The sequence below is a fragment of the Canis aureus genome, chromosome 16 (genome assembly GCF_053574225.1).
Source record: "Canis aureus isolate CA01 chromosome 16, VMU_Caureus_v.1.0, whole genome shotgun sequence".
NCBI classification, from domain to species: Eukaryota; Metazoa; Chordata; class Mammalia; order Carnivora; family Canidae; genus Canis; species Canis aureus.
In genome coordinates, this window is record NC_135626.1 from 63,611,783 (window position 1) to 63,625,697 (window position 13,915).

Sequence of the window (13,915 nt, forward strand, 5' to 3'; positions counted from 1 at the left end):
ATAGTACCCAAGGGTCATGTCCCTGTCCAACGGGCAGCACATGGGAAGGGCCTGTGGACACGGAAAACGATGAAGCTGTACACCTGTCAGCAGCACCCCTGACAGTGCTTGGGCAGGACGGACCGGGAGAGGGGTCCCCGTGTGCCACGGAGGGGTGTGGAGCAGAGAAGCCCTGTGATGGTGGTCTTCCCTCCCTGGGGCCTCCACATCGGCCCCACGCTGGACCCAGTCAGTGTGCAGCACCACAGGGAGGCAAAACCTGAACTTCTTTAGCCAAAGGATGAAGAGGAGGGGTATCTGAGATGGAACTATGAGAAGATCCCCTAAAGTCCCTCTGACACCCTGGGTTCCCTGAGCTGCATGCATGTGCCTGGACCTGCGCCAAGGAAGTAGGAGCTGTTATTACCTGAACTGCTACATAACTGACTCCTGGTTCACGCAGGTGCAGACCCAAGTGGGACCGCCTGGGCCTGAAAACCAGTGGGCACCAGAGCCAAAGCCCACCCCGGGCAGATCAGCACGTCTGAACATAGATGGATTGCTTGCTCCAAGAAAAATAAAATCAATATTGTCTACAGGATTTTAATAAGATTCAGAGTATCTCAGTCAAAATGTCCACAATACAATCCAAAATTACTCACCATATGGAGAGCCAGGAAAATCTTTTAAGGGGAAAAGAAAGTTAACATATGTCAACTTAAATGTGTTGGAATACTCAGAAAAAGAGCTTTTATATAAATATCTTTTATTGTAACCATACTCCACGAAAGAAGGGTACATGCTCTTGAAATAAGTCATAAACTTTAAAGTGAAAAATACAGTGGATAAAAACATTTGGAAGCAAACGAACTCTTTGGGACTTGTAGGAAAATATAAAATTATCTAAGGTGTATGGTAATTGGATTCCCAGCAAAAGGAGACAGACATTGGTGTAAAAAAATCTTTTTACAAAATGGTTGAAAATATTCCATATTTGACAGAAGACAAATATAAGATTCACAAAGCTCAGTAAACCCCAAAAAGTTAAACTCCAGGAAAACCATGTTAAAAATACCAGTGACTAGTGAAACTTAAGATTTAGTCTTGAGGGATGCCCAGGGGGCTCATTGATTGAGCATCTGCCTTCAGCCCAGGGTGTGACCCCGGGGTCCTGGGATCGAGTCCCGCGTCGGGCTCCCCACAGGGAGCCTGCTCCCCCACTCTGGGTCTCTGCCTCTCTCTGTGTCTCTCAGGAATAAATAAAATCTTAAAAAAAAAAAAAAACTTTGAATATTGTAATAACTAACACAAAGCTAAAAGGTAAATTAGGGATCCCTGGGTGGTGCAGCGGTTTGGCGCCTGCCTTTGGCCCAGGGCACGATCCTGGAGACCCGGGATCGAATCCCACGTCGGGCTCCCGGTGCATGGAGCCTGCTTCTCCCTCTGCCTGTGTCTCTGCCCCTCTCTCTCTCTCTCTCTCTCTCTGTGACTATCATAAATAAATAAAAATTTTTTAAAAAAGTAAATTAAAATGGAATGCTAAAAAATATTTCAAATACAAAAGGAAGCAGGGAACATAAAACAAGGGAAAACCATGAACTAAGCAAACAATAACGAAATCATCAACAGTTACGTTCAATATAAAAAGTCTCGACATAAAAAAGCTTGTCAGAAGTTCAAACAGTCCCGTTTTCAAATGCATCAGAGAGCAGACTACGTGGGCACCTGCGTAGCTCACTCACCTGCCTTCGGCTTAGGTCGTGACTGCAGGCTCCTGGGCTCAAGTCCCACATGGGGCCCCCCAGCAGGGACCCTCCTGCCCTCCCACTCGTGCTCTGGCAAATAAAAATCGTTAAAACAAAAAAACCACCCACCTAGGACTAAAATGTAACCAAGGAGGTAAAAGACCTGTACTCTGGAAACTAAAACATTGATGGAGAAGATTAAGGATAAATTAAGTCGAAAGACATTCCATGGTCGTAGATTGGAAGAACCAATGTTGTGGAAATGTTTATACTGCTGCCCAAAGCCTTCTACAGATTTATTGCGGTCCCTATCAAAACACAAACAGCATTTTTCACAGAACCAGAACAAAATCCTAAAATTTGTACTACGAGAGACCATAATAGCCAAAGCAACCTCAAGAAAAAACGAAGCTGGAGGTATCACAATCCCAGATCTCAAGATCTTCTATAAAGCTATAATAAAATAGTATGGAACTGGCACAAAAAGAGACACAGAGATCAATGGAACAGAACAGAGAGCCCAGAAATAAACCCAGTTAATCCATGACAAAGGCAAAAATACACAGCGGGGAAAGGACAAATGGTGCTGGGAAAACTGGACCACTTTCTTGTACCATCCACAGAAATAAACTCAAAATAGATTTAAGACCTAAATGTGAAATCCTAAAACTCCTAGAAGAATAAAAGCAGTAATATCTTGGATGTCAGCCACAGCAACATATTTATGAGTATGTCTCCTCAGACCAGAAAAACTAAACTCTTGGGACCGCACCCAAAGGAAAGCTCCGCAAAGGAAACCATCAACAGAACAAAAAGGAACCTACGACCCCAAAGAGCTCATTTGCAAATGATTTATCTGATAGAGTAGCATCCAAAACAAAGAACTTACACAACCTAACACCAAAAAATAACCCGATTAAACTATGGCCCGAGAACCCAAATAGACATTTCTCCAAAGAGGACCTACAGATAGATGGCCAGAGGCGGCCGGCGGATGGCCAACGTACAGGACTTCTTTGCCTTTAGCGCCCGCAGTTCTTGGTCACGCTGCGTGGAAAAATGAAGAGTCGTGGGCAGCAGTGGTTACTGAGCGATAGTACAGAGCTCCACGGAGGGCTCGGAGAGCACGCCCACCAGAGTTTCTGAGCCGGTTGTTTTTTTTAATTTTACTTATTTATTCCTAAGAGACAGAGAGAGAGACAGAGGAAGAGATGGGGGTGGGCAGAGACCCAGGCAGAGGGAGAAGCAGGCTCCCTGCGGGGAACCCGAGGCAGGACCCGATCCGCCCCCCCCCCCCCCCCCCCCCCCCCCCCCCCCCGGACTCAAGGATCACGTCCTGGCCGGACTCAAGGATCACGTCCTGGCCGAAGGCAGCTAGACCACTGAGTGCTGAGCCTCCAGGGCGTCCCTGAGTCTGGGAGTTTTTTATCTGATTAACCCTTCGTGGCCTGTAACCCAGTCAGGTTTTTGTCCATTCATGGGGGAAAGGGTAGAGGGCTCCTTCCGGGGGGGGGGGGGGGGGTGTGCAGTCCTTTCCACAGCGCTTTCCTTCCAAACACTGCTCCTCGTCACCAGTCATCAGGGGAGTGCAAGTCAGAACTCCGACGGAGATGGCCTCACACCTGTCAGAATGGCTATTATCAAAGACAAGGACTGACCAGTGCTGGTGAGGACGTGGAAAACAGGGAACTTTCTGCACTGTTGCTGGGAGTGTGAAGTGGTGCAACCGCTGTGGAAAACAGTATGGAGGTTCCTCAAAAAATTAAAAATAGAACTACCCTGTGGCCCAGTAATTCCACTAATGGGTATTTACCCAAAGAAAATAAAAATACTGACTTGAAAAGGTACACACACCCTTAGTTTACTGCGGCACTATTACAGCAGCCAAGTGTCCATGGATCAATGCATGGATGAAGATGGGGGGGGTGCACACCCCCACACGCACTGCAGGTACTACCCAGCCATGAAAAGGGATGAGATCTTGCCATTTGCGACACGGATGGGCCTGGATGGTGTCCTATCAAATGAAGTAAGACAGACCTACCATGTGACCTCACTCATACGTGGAATCTAAAAATGAAAACAAATGAACAAAGCAGAAACAGACCCATAAATACAGAGAACTGGTGGCTGCCAGAGGGTTGGGGCCAGGGAAGGGGATGAAGAGATACAAACTTCCAGGTAGGATGTCAGGCACGAGGGTGACAGAGCACAGGGGACGTCGGGGACAGCGGGGCCTATGCTTGCGGTGTGGAGCTCCAGGTGACATGCAGAACTGCCGATCGCTGTGCTGTTCGCCTGAACGACCAGACGTCGTGTATCCGCTATACTTCAAAACTAAATTTTTCAAATAAAAAAGAGATTGTCAGACTGGATCAAAAAATAAGGCCCAACTTACTGAAGTGATGAGGACAGGTGAAATGTAAAAGGCCGGGAAAGACATATCGTGCAAACATCAAAAAAACAACAGGAGCGGCTGTGCTGACGTCGAAGGTCGCAGAGCTCCCCACGGGGAGTTACCGGGAGGGAATGAGGACGTCCCATAGGGCCTATGCCCCTCCTCGCAGGGACGTGAAGGAAGCCAGGGCCCCGGTTTTACTTTCTGAGTGTAAGGCACTTGGAAGTGGCCCTGGGTCCCGCCGAGTCCCCGCCGAGCTCCACAAGAGCGAGCGCCTTCCTTGGGTGCGCGGGCGGTGAGGCCCGGGCAGGAAGCACCTCGGGGACCCGGCGGCAGGCGGGAAACTGCACCTGGGGCTTCAAAACTGACCTCTGGGGCTCCACCAAGGGAGCCGGAAAGACGACAGCTGTTCCGGACTCCCCCAGGAACCCCCTCGGGACACCGGCGGGAGGCCTGAGCTGAGCCCGCGTGCAGCCCTTCCTCACGCACAGCGGCTCTGCGGGCCGGAAGACGCCACCAGTCGTAACTCAAGGGAAAAACACAATCTGGAGAGAGCCTCCGACCCAGCAGGGCAGGGATGGCCTGACCAGGCCGCGGAGGTATAGCAACCGTGATGACCGAGTGGGGCACCGACGGCACATGGGCGACGTACGGACACACGGAATCCTAACAACTTAAAAGGAAGGTTGGGGGTTAAAAACACAACACTAACCAAAACGAGGGTCTCCGATGGGCTTAGCACGCTGGGCATAGGGAAGCCGGCTCTGCGCTTCAGGAAACGTCAACAGGAACCTCCAAAGTGAAATGAGAACAAGGGTGGAAATACGTCAAGCAGAGCAGAATCCGGGCTGCGGGGCGGGCCGCGCCCATGGGCTTACAGGGGCAGCAGGGGGAAACCGGGCTCTTCAGGGATGCAGGTGATGTTTGAAGCAACGCTGATGGATAATTTCCCCCAAATCCGTGTCAGACATGAAACCACAGGTCCAGGAGTTCAGGGAACAAGATTAATGCCCAAAAGACACTATTACTGAGCAGATCATCCCTTAAAAATATCTTATTTATCTGAGACAGAGCGAGAGTGAGCAAGCATGAGCAGGGGGAGGGGCAGAGGGAGAAGCAGACTCTTGCTGAGCAGGGAGCCCAATGTGGGGCTTGATCACGGGACATAACCTGAGTCACCCAGGCGCCCCCAGGATTATCATTTTCAAAGTAGGAGGGCAACAGAGAAAACAGCAACGACTGTGGTGGCCAGTAGTCCAACTATACCAGTAATCACTTTTAACATCGGTGGTTTAAATGCACCAAGTATGGGATCCCTGGGTGGCTCAGCGGTTTGGTGCCTGCCTTTGGCCCAGGGTGCGATCCTGGAGACCCAGGATCCAGTCCCACGTCAGGCTCCCGGTGCATGGAGCCTGCTTCTCCCTCTGCCTGTGTCTCTGCCTCTCTCTCTCTCTCTGTGACTATCATAAATAAAATAAAAAAATTAAAAAAAAATAAATGCACCAAGTAAAAGATTGTCAAAGTGAATCTAAAACCAAGATCCTGGGGGTGGCCCTGTTGGCTCAGCGGTTTAGCACCGCCTTTGGCCCAGGGCGTGATCCTGAAGACCTGGGATTGAGTCCCACGTCGGGTCCCTGCATGGGACCCTGTGTCTCTGCCCCTCCCTCCCTCCCTCCCTCCCTCCCTCTCTCTCTCTCTCACTCTCTCTCTCCCCCTGTGTGTGTTGCTCATGAATAAATAAATAAAATCTTAAATAAACCCCACCAAGACCCTACTACATGTTGTCAACAAGCAACCACTGTAAATACGAAGACACGAGGATTAAAAGGAATGGCTGGAGAAAAAGATGTCGTGCCAAGGCTGATCAAAAGAGAGGAAGAGGAGTTCCAGTCTTTCCAGACAGAGCTGGCTTGAAACCAGGAAAGTTAGCACAGATCAGGGCGCCAAGTAACGATAAAGGGGTCACTTCTCACACAAAATAAATGAAGCAAAACCCAAGAGAACTAAACAAAACAGACAAGTCCACGTTACATGTAGATACATCAGCACTGGGGCTGCCTGGCCGCTCCATTAGAGCTTGCAACTCTTGATCTCAGGGTTGTGTGAGCCCCACGTTGGGTGTAGAGATGACTCAAAAATAGAACTAAACAGGGAAGCCTGGGGGCTCAGTCAGTTAAGGATCCAACTCTTAATTCAGCTCAGGTCATGTCAGGGTCATGAGATTGACTCTCACATCAGGCTCTGCAAGGAGTGTGGAGCCTGCTTAAATTCTCTCTCTCCCTCTGCCTACCCACCCCCATCACGCTCATGCACTCTCTCTCTCTCAGGGGGAAAAAAAAGATACATCAACACTTATCTCTGGGAAATCAATAAAAACAAGCAGAAAGTCAGCAAGGACGGAGAATCTCTGAGCAGCAGCATCAACAAACTTGGCCTCATGGTTAGTGAAGGGCTCTCCTGGCAGCAGGACACGTTCCTTCCATGTGCGTTGAACAGTCACCAGTACAGACACATCCTGGGTCGCAAACACTATGAACTTGAAAGAATTAAAATCAGGGGCAGTATGTTCTCTGATGGGTAAATAAACTAGAAATCAATAGCAAATGCAAATTTTAAAACCTCACATGTTTGGAAAGGAGACAATGTATTTTGGAATAATCCATGCTGTAAAGAGGAAGTCTCAAGAGGAAGTAGAAAATTAAAAAACCTAAGAACTTGTAACAATGAACATGAAAATATATCACATTTGTGAAATGCAAGGCACCCGGGTGGCTCAATGGTTGAGTGTCTGCCTTCAGCTGAGGGCATGATTCTGAAGTTCCGGGATTGAATCCTGTATCGGGCTCCCTACAGGGAGCCTGCTTCTCTCTCTCTATGTGTGTGTCTCATGAATGAATAAATAAAATCTGTTTTAAAAATTGTGAAATGCAGGGCAGCCCGGGGGGCTCAGCAGTTTAGCGCCACTTTCAGCCCAGGGCCTGATCCTGGGGACCTGGGATCGAGTCCCACGTCGGGCTCCCTGCATGGAGCCAGCTTCTCCCTCTGCCTCTGTCTCCGTCTGTCTCTCATGAATAAATAAATAAAATATTTTTTAAAATTGTGAAATGCAGCTGAAATAGCATTTCTGTGTTTTAAGGAGGCTCCCACCCAGTGTGGTGTGGGCCCAATGTGGGGCTTCTGATCTCATGACCCTGAGATCAAGATCTGAGCTGAGGTCAAAACTTGGACGCTTAACCAACTAAGCCCCCCAGGTGCCCCCGAAATAGTATTAGGTTGTGATCTCGGGGTCATGAGATCAAACCCCACATCAGTGCTCAGGGTGGAGTCTGCTTGAGGTCTTCTCTCTCTCTCCCTCTTCCCCCTCACTGTGTGCACACTCTCTCTCTCAAATAAATGAATATATCTTTTAAAACAATTTTTTGAAGATTTTATTTATTTATAAGAGACACAGAGAGAGGCAGAGACCCAGGCAGAGGGAGAAGCAGGCTCCCCGCGGGGAGCCCCATGCGGGACTTGATCCCGGGGATCAGGCAGAAGCTCAACCACTGAGCCACCCAGGTGTCCCTGTTTTTTAGAAATCTTATTGGATCCTGGAACTTAGGGAAACCTCGGACATAACATCAGGTGAACACAAGCTAAAAGAGCAGACCTCAGTGCCCAAACAAGACAAGAGATACAGTCTTTGTGAAAGCAGCTGGAGAAGTGACCGAGCCTATGGACCCCTACAGCCTTCATTGAGCAGCAGCGGTCCCGCGGGGCCGGCAGGAGAGGATCCGATTTCCAGGGTGACCGTGCCGCAACAGCCAGGATGTGCAGTCATCCACAAAAAATTACAAAGCGCAGAAAGGAACGGGAAGCGGTGGGCCATTCACAGGAGAAAAAAATGGACAAACCATCTGTGAGGAAGCCCAGAAAGTAGACTTACTAGACCAGAGACTTTACTGAGTTGTCTTAATATGCTCCAGGAGCTGGTGGAAACCACAGACTGCTAAGTCGGAACAGTGTAGGAACAGGTAGGGAAATCAGAAAAGACAAATTATAAAAAGGAACCAAATAGAAATTCTAGAGCTGAAAAGTACAGTAGCTGGAATAAAAATTTCGTGTTAGGTGTTTAAAAGCAGATTTGGGCAGGCAGCAGCAAGAATCTGTGAACTTGAAGAAGGGCAGTTAAAACGACCTGGGGGTGGGGAAGGCAGCCGCGGGACGCGGTCCAGCACACGTGTCCGTACTGTTAGGATCCCGGGGGAGAACTAAAGAGGAAAGGGCAGGAAAGTAGATGAAGAAACGGAGGTTGAACACTCCCGTCTGATGGACAATGAGCGAGAAGCCGGCGAAGTTCAAGCAGGAAAATCTCAGAGATCCGCAGCCTACATCAGACTCCATGGGAACAGACTGAAAGCTTTTCCTATAGGATCAGGGAGACAGGAACACCTGCTGTCGCCTCTGCTGTTCCGCAGCGCTCTGGAGGGCCTGGCCGGGTAAGTTAGGCGAGAAAAAGAAAAGGTATCTAAATTGGAAAGGGGGGGGCACCCGGGTGGCTCAGCAGTTGGGCGTCTGCCTTCAGCTCAGGGCGTGACCCCACGGTCCCAGGATCGAGTCCCATATCGGGCTCCCGGCAGGGAACCTGCTTCTCCCTCTGCTTGGGTCTCTGCCTGCCTTTCTCTCTGTCTCTCATGAATAAATAAAATGTTTTAAGAAAATAAATATAAATTGGAGAGGAAGAAGGGACACTATCTCTATTGGCAGATGATGTGATCGTACAGATGGAAAATCCCACAGAATCCACACACAAGAAGCTACTGGAGCAAAGATGCAAATGCAGGCAGGAGGCAGTGCACAAGGCCAAGGCACAAAGGCCGGCTGTATTTCTGTGCACCAGCAACGAACAATCCAAAAAGAAATGAAAACAATGCCATTTATCAGAGCATTAAAAGAATAAAACCCCCAGAAGTAAATTTAACCAACGTGGAAGATTTGTAGATTCAGGATGACAAACCACTGCTGAAGGCAATTACAAAGGCCTGAACAATGGAAAGTTCCTCCTTTGTTGCCAGGTAGGATGATGGCCATCCTCCCCAAGCAACGCATAGATTCAGCACTGTTCCTCCCGTATGCCCAGTGGCCTTGTGCAGAAATAGAGAAGCCAATCCTTTTTTGTTTTTTTAAAGATTTTATTTATTCATGAGACACACAGAGAGAGAGGCAGAGACACAGGCAGAGGGAGAAGCAGGCTCCATGCAGGGAGCCCGACGTGGGACTCGATGCCGGGACTCCACAATCATGCCCTGGGCCGAAGGCAGATGCTCAACCACTGAGCTGCCCGGGCGTCCCAGAAAAGCCGATCCTTAAATCCATGAGGCTATCAGGGGCTTTAAGTAGCTAAAGAGCCTTCAAGAAGCTGGAGAACTAAAAAAAAAAAAAAAAAAAAAGAAGCTGGAGAACTGACACTTCTTAGTTTCAAAAGTTCCTACAAAGGTACAGGAATCAAAACTGTGGTTTTGGCATGAAGAGTAGACACATGGGCCAATGGGATACAACAGAGTCCAGAAATCAACCCAAGCATCAATGGCCAATGGATTTCCAACAAGGGAGCCAAGAACATTCAAGAGAGAATAGCATCTTCAACAGATGAATAACCACATGCAAAACAAGGAAGCTGGAACCTAACCCCATTTCATATACAAAAGTTAATTCAAAATAGATCAATGAGGGGCACTTGGGTGGCTCAGGCGGTTAAGGGACCGACTCTTGGTTTCAGCTCAGGTCATGATCTCCTGGTGGTGGGATCAGTGTGGAGTCTGCTTCATATCCTCCGTCCCCCCCTACACTCTCTCTCTCTCAAATAAGTAAGTAAAATTTTCTAAAAAAAAAAATGAATCAACGACCTAAACTATCAGAACTATAACTATAAAGAGAAAATATAGAAATAAACATTCATGACTTCAGAATTGGCAACAGATTCTTAGGTTTGACACCAGAAGTATGAGCAACAAAAGAAAATGTCAATTAAAATTGACCCATAAAAAACTGAAATTCATACATCAAAGGATATTATCAAGAACGAAGAGGCAGCCTACAGAACAGGAGAAAATATTTATAAATCATGGATCCCATAGAGGTCTAGAACTCAGAATATATTTAGAACCCTTAACGACTCCACAAAAAGTCAACCCAATTTAAAACCACACAGATGCAGCCCGGGGAACCTCTCCACGTGGACAGACCCGGACACGAAAGGACGGAGAGCGGGTGACTCTCCGCACGGAGGTCCCGGGGGGAGGGGGGAAGAGCCCCCTAGGCGGCAGGTGACACAGGCTCCGGGGGCCAAGGGGGCGGAGAAACGGGAACGTTTTGCTTAATGGGCACAGTTCTCGTTTGTGACAATGAAAAGTTCTGGAGACGGTGGCGGCGGCGTCAACTGTGGACGGACTTCGTGCCACCGAACGGTACCCAAAGGTGGTTAAAGTGGTGAATCTTGTGTGTGTTTTACCAGAAAAAAAAAGCGCGAAGGACTAGGACAGACGTTTCTTCAAGGCTACAAACACCCGGCACGCGGCGGGCAGCTGCTGCTCAGGGACCGGCTCGGAGCCGCGGACCCACTGCACGGCGCCCACTGGCACGGCTCCCGGGAGGGGCTCCGAGCCTCGGGAACACGGAAAGCTGCGCGGGGTCCCAGCATGGGAACAAGGCCCATGTCGCCGGGGATGAACGGACCAGCGGACACGGTCCCTCATGGGCCGTGGCCTCACAAACCCCAAACAGGTGCAGATGCCATCGGGTTAGGGGGAGGCCAGGGGTCCTCGGGATGGAGCGGGGGCAGAGGGGATGGGGGACCGGGGACGCATTCCCCAGTGGCAACCCACCGGTGGGCCCGGCTGAATAGGGCCGGCCCCGGGGGACGCAGGGGGACCGCGGTGCAGGGGCCAGGGCCGAGGGAGCAGCCTGCGGGCACCGATTCTGATTCGCGGCCCTCGATACTGTAGCAGAGTAACTTTCCGTGGTCTTAAGTCACTCTGCTTGTGGCCATTTGTCCCCGCAGCCACAGGAAACTCCTGTCGTAAGGTTTCTGAAAAAGCCAGAAGTCCACGGTGGCCGGAGCTGGCATGGAGGTGGTAGGAAGGGACGCCGGGGCCTCTGTCAAAACCCACGCACGCCGCGCAGCCCCGGCGAGGACTGGGCCAACTGGTAACTGGATGGAAAAGCTAAAACCTTGAGTTACTGGTTAGTGAAGGCGCGTGTCCTGGTGGCAGTGCCTGCGCGGCTCCACCCGAGCCTGGAGCTGGTGCCGCAGAGGCTGCGGACGGCCTGGAGGGTGACAGGCACGGGGAAGGGGACAGGCTCCCTCGTCCCACTGCCCCTCCTTCCCTTGCAGGTCCTGCGGGACAACAAAGGGCAACGTTTACAACGTGGATGAACTAGAAACACTCTGCTGGGGGCCCCCAGGGGGCCACCGGGAGGCTCCGTGGCTGAGCATCTGCCTTCGGCTCAGGGCGTGACACCAGGGTCCTGGGATGGAGTCCCGCGCCGGGGGGGCGGGGGGAGCCTGCTTCTCCCTCTGCCCGTCTCTGCCTCTCTGTGGGTCTCCCATGAATAAATAAATAAAATCTTAAAAAAAAAAAAATCCCACCCCATGCGCTGTTGCCTCCTGCCCGTCAGGCGCACTCTGGCTTTGGCTGGTACCGGTGCACGTGTGTGTTTCCATGGCTGTTGCATAAAGCAAATGGTTTTAATTTTTTTTTAAATTTATTTATGATAGTCACACACACAGAGAGAGAGGCAGAGACACAGGCAGAGGGAGAAGCAGGCTCCATGCACCAGGAGCCCGACGTGGGACTCGATCCCGGGTCTCCAGGATCTGCCCTGGGCCAAAGGCAGGCGCCAAACCGCTGCGCCACCCAGGGATCCCTAAAGCAAATGGTTTTAAAATTAATGCCCAAACCACAAAATTTCTAACCTGAAACCCACAATATCAGCACGTGGGAGGGACAATGTAATGAAAACTGCAGGTACAAGGAGCTCTCGGACACGCGGTCGGTCTTTACCACGGGCAAGCAGCGTTCAGCAGCCCCACGGAGTAACAGGGGTGGCGGGATCACACGCCTCGGCCGAGTCGTTCGCCTCCCGACCACACACTTGGCCGACCCGTCAGAAACCAACGTAAGGCACATGAGCAGAATAAAGGACAACGTGAGCACTTGAACAGATGCAGAAAAACTACACGACAAAATCGTGCCCCCAGCCCCACGGCTGTGAACCCGGTGAGAGCCCAGGGCGCCCCGCTGCCTTCCACCCGCCACCTGCCATGGGGGGCGGAGCGAGAACAGCTTCAGCAGGGTTAGATGCTTAAAACAAAACAAAACAAATATTTGTGATCCTCAGAGACACAGAACATATGGTATCTGCCGGGTGCGTATGCGACACCCAGGTCACGACCAGAAAGTGCTGCACACGAGTGTGACTGCTGCTCAGAATAAAGACAAACAGATGTTAGAATCGCAGACGTCCACAGCTGCACCCTGAACATGCACGACGACGTAACAAAGACTGCTCAAAGGACCGGGAACATTTGCTAAGAATCAGATACTAATTTTAGAACAAATAGTATCTGAAATAAGACGTGGTTAAAAGAAAAATATACGTTGTCACAGGCTTTAAAGCAGAATGGGCAGTGATAGGGCATCAGTGGTGAGTCAGTGGTAGATGAAAATTAACCTATTTTTCTTAAAAAAAAAAAAAAAGGAAAAAATATTTAAAAATCATATAAACAGGCGCAGTGACTGGTGACCAGGACAGACTGGCTCCCAGAAGGAGACGAGAGAACCGGATGAGGAGATAATGGCCCAAAGTTTAACAAATTCGATGAAAGTCATAAATTTACAGATTCAAGAAGTTCAACAAGGCCCCATGATGATAAATATATAAAGCACACAGAGAAACACCCATTTCCCAAGTCTAAGTTTGTAAAAGAGTTTTCACTTTGAAACCAAACAAGACCCATGAAACACCAGAGAAAAACTCAGAGCTTCCTCCCGCGCAAGTCAATTTGCTGCCACTTACAGACGAGCGGGTCTGAGGCCGCTGAGGAGACGCTAGCACCTGCGTGTCGGGGACACAGTGACAGGGTCCCGACACGCTTGGTCCCTCGGCACGGGACAATCATTTTTGTATTTCGGTAATTGCACCAAAATGCTCTTCTCTGAGGCTATTACCCCAGATACTTTCAAGCCCATTTGGAAGAAAAAGCGGCAGATGCAGCCGGACAGACGGCGTGCCACGGCTCCAGGTCCCTAAAGGGCCAGCAACAAACACATTAGCACCTGGGGGCAACTCGAGGTCATGGGGCAGGCCCGTGAGTCCAGGCATGCCTCTCCACCCCGACCCCACAAGCCTCCCCGCCCGACCCCGCGAGCCTCCTCCGGGCTCTTGTGAGGGTCGAGATTCCAGGCCCAGCTCCCGAGGTGCCGAGGTCGACCCGAGGCCGTGCAGAGGCCCGGGGGCACCGGGAAGCCTGGTGACGCCGCCGGGGCGGGGCCCCCGGGAGGGACACGGCCTGCCGGGCGGCCTGCCCCCAGGGTCAGCAGTTGGGGCAGCCGCGCTCCACCCCGTGGGAGCCACTCGGGTCACGGCCATGGCACGCATCTGCCTCAGCCTCCCAGGCCCCACGCGGGCCCGCGGCGACAGCTGTGCCGTGTCCACGCGCGGGACGTGTTTGGGGAAACACAAACCAGGACCGTGTGAACGAGGAGCCCTGGGCCGCCGCACCCGCCCCAGCCCCGACCAGCGTCCCCGACGG

The 13,915-nt window shown here is 50.8% G+C and overlaps 1 protein-coding gene across 1 annotated transcript in view; it reads right to left on the reverse strand.

The window, feature by feature from the left end:
• The window catches only part of WDR45B (WD repeat domain 45B), a 41,927-nt gene that overhangs the window by 4,468 nt on the left and 23,544 nt on the right, over positions 1-13,915 (reverse strand). The window lies entirely within an intron of this gene.